Consider the following 3,168-nt stretch of genomic DNA (forward strand, 5'->3'; position numbering starts at 1 on the left):
GACCCATCCTGCTCGTTTGGTGTCCATTAATAACTAAGTCATCCAAGGATCCTATCCAATTTTGAAAGTTCCCAAGTTTTCAGCTTCATCCACATCGTTGGGTAGTTTGTTCCAGATTGTAACAACTCTCTGTGTAAAGAAGTGTCTCCTGTTTTCTGTCTTGAATGCCTTCAAACTCAATTTCCATTTGTGTCCCTGGGTCTGGGTGTCCCTGCAGATCTGGAAATGCTCCTCTGGTTTGATGTGGTCAGTGTTGTTTCACGTAAGGTTTGCATACTGTGGACACTACAGTGATCACATCCAAATGCTAAATTATTATAATTGGCATGATCTTAGTGTTACAATTATTGCATAATTAATATAGTACTATAATCAATACAATGTGAAATAATGGGATGGGAAATACACACTCAAAAAAAAAAAATGTTGGATTTACTTAACTCAGTTATGTCAACAGGTTCCACATAACTGAGTTGAGTAATTTGTAAATAATATGATTTATAAAATTTAACTCAGTGAACTTAAGTTCACCCAACACTGTTGGGTTGTGTAATTGAAAAATGATTTGATTAGTTCAGATGTAAGGAATATGCTCATGTTCAACTACTTAAATAGGCTCACGTTCAACGAATGAAAGCTACCCATATAAAAGCAACATAACACAGTCAGTTTGGTTTTACTTAAATGAGTTAAATCAACCAAATGCATCATTCTTACTAGATTTACATAACCAGGCTTTGTCAACATCCAACAACTGATTTGAAAAGAATGGCATATCAATACTGCTCTAAAGCCAATGTGTGCCTCCCTCAAATTGTAAAGAGACAGTAAAAGGTAACAGTTTTTCACAGCTGTATCAGTGTCAAAAGGTTGTCAGTGATGTTCAAACCTTCTGGAGACTCCAGCATTTCCACAATATAACAAAAGAAAAACAAACGGTACATGAACTTAAAAAATAGATGACACACCAATGTTTCTTTGTGATAATAAGCACCTTTCTTATTCAAGGTACAGTACAGATGGACAAGATGTGGTGTTCATTCAAGCAGTTTGTTTTTCAGTACTTGGGTCTTTGTTGAGAGATTATTTCTGTCCAGCTCTATCAGAATCTTTTGAAGAACTTCAAAGGTGTACTTCAGCTCTGGTGGGTAACTCAAGTTCAATACATATATGAGGCCAAGCAGCAAGGCCCACTGATTTGCAGTGTCATTAAGATACTGAAGCACTTTCACACCCTCAATTAGAATCCCAACATCCTCGGTGGGATTGCTGGCATCTGCGTCTTCATGGTTCATCACATAGACTCTGATGACTGTCTGATCCATCTTCTTCTGGGCGTCAGCATCAACATCCTCAAAGACAGGCAAAAACACAAAAACAAATCAATTTCATTATGTATTTAAATGTCACATATGTGGTTAGTAAATCAGTGAAATGGATCTTGATGAGGAATACAAATAACATACAACTTTGAAACATTTTACATTAGACAATCTGTAGAAGCTCTTATCCAGGGTGACTTAAGTACAATCAGTGTAGTTTGATAATACTACCATGAGTCAAAAAATCATAACAAGTCCCCTTTGTTAAAACAGAAGCTAGAGACAATTACAGTGTCAAAATACAGTACCCACAGTACATTCAATGAAATGACAAACTTCCAGGTGCAATGCTGCACGAGGGAGAGAAACAATGTTTCCACTTACCAAGTACTCCTTTATGAGCTTTTCAGGCTCTTCGTTGAGGTAGACACAGGCTAGTTTCAATGCTGTCATTCTAAATAGAACATGAAAAATGAACATATAAACTTTGAATGTTCTGTAAAAGATATGCAAAAATCTTTCCAAAACCAGATTAAGCACACACCTGGCCCATGACTGCCATTATGTTCCTCATTCTGTGTCTTGCTGCTCCCCCTTTCATTTTGAACACACTGGTCAGTTTGGTGGAGTAGTCATCCAATTCAGACATAAACTTTGACAGCAAAGGGACAGTGGTGATGCGGTGAATTCTGCACATACCTAGAACACATTTAGAAAAACACTCTTTTAGAGCTACTGATAGAACAATGCCAGATGTACAAATGTTTAATCTTAATTAGCCCCAAACCATTTCAATACAGCTAATTTCTCAAACTTCAAGGACACTTACCACAATTCAAAAGCCACAGGTGCAAGCTGCTGTAATATTCAGTCCAATTCTCGTCCTGTTGACATCTGCCTCTGAAAACAGTATATACAAATATTAAATACATCCACAGATAATGTATAGAGAGTGAGGCTCTGGAAGGGTAGCTAAGATGGTGAGCTAGCATGTACCACATGAACAGTGTTCTGTGTTTTCTGTATTTATTATGGAAACACAAGAACAAACAAAAAAGATTCCCAGGAATTGTTCAGGGTTTATTTACTAAACTCTAAAAACTGATGGAAAAAAAACAAACAAAAAAAAACAAACAGGGGTTCGCCAGGACCAGGGTTGAGAACCCCTGACCCACATTAAATGCTCAAACTTTATGAAGTGTTTGTTGCACTTATTTAAAGTAACCTAATTTATTAAATGTTTAATTTAAAACAAGTAAATAACAATACATATTGTTCTACTCAACAAATTAAAGTTTATTATAACAGTGCACAAACAAGTTATAAAAAATGTTACGGAAATATACGGTTTATCTCAAAGATCACTTACAGCTCAAAGCATTCTCTTCAAATATAGGCCATCGTGCCAAATTATGTGTGTCTGCGCGCAAAAACTGTCCGGGTGGGGAGTTTACGCATATGCTGCAGATATTAGGCGCGTTTATGGGAATCACTCAGCACACAATCCACGTAGACTCTGACCAGTTTAACCAATGCTCTTTTCAGAATGATCTTTGTGAACGCACCCATTGGCTAGATTTTTTAGTTAGTCTGCACAGAATGATTAAAAAGTGCTTGCGCTGAAGCAAGCCCGTATAAACAAAAGAGCAGCGTGCAGAACTACACACCGCCTCTGGGTTGGAGGTGTGAATAACACCGAAAATACCTTGCAGAAAAAATGCAAAGAATGACCAAAGCCCATTTAACATGACTGCCTTTAATGTTTCGAAGTCTAAAATTGACTTTCTATGTGGTTTAGCAGAAAATTAATACATTACCTCCAGTAGCACCGGTACACTTACACTAC

Source organism: Amia ocellicauda, chromosome 2 (assembly GCF_036373705.1).
Source record: "Amia ocellicauda isolate fAmiCal2 chromosome 2, fAmiCal2.hap1, whole genome shotgun sequence".
In the NCBI taxonomy this organism is placed as follows: domain Eukaryota; kingdom Metazoa; phylum Chordata; class Actinopteri; order Amiiformes; family Amiidae; genus Amia; species Amia ocellicauda.